Genomic DNA, 236 nt, shown 5'->3' with positions numbered 1-236 from the left:
CCTCTTAAATTAGGCTACTCATTAATATGTAACTGATTGATTGAATTTGTTATAGATGATTTCTCTTCTATTTTTTCCTTTTTTGAGTACTCTGTATAGTATAGTAGATGACATTGAGAACTTGTGTATAGATCCAAATATTCATCACTTTGTTTGCTTCACAATATACTGGAAACCTTAGAAGTGGCAGTACATGCACTACAGAATGCAAGATGTGATGTTTATCTGTAAGAAAA

General features: G+C 30.9%; 1 protein-coding gene across 4 annotated transcripts in view; it reads left to right on the top strand.

The window, feature by feature from the left end:
- Nucleotides 1-236, top strand: part of LOC119590663 (guanine nucleotide exchange factor subunit RIC1-like) — a 31,890-nt gene that overhangs the window by 3,241 nt on the left and 28,413 nt on the right. The gene's annotated exons all lie outside the window — the stretch shown is intronic.

Source organism: Penaeus monodon, chromosome 27 (genome assembly GCF_015228065.2).
Source record: "Penaeus monodon isolate SGIC_2016 chromosome 27, NSTDA_Pmon_1, whole genome shotgun sequence".
Taxonomy (NCBI): Eukaryota; Metazoa; Arthropoda; class Malacostraca; order Decapoda; family Penaeidae; genus Penaeus; species Penaeus monodon.
This window is presented reverse-complemented; position numbering and strand designations above follow the sequence as displayed.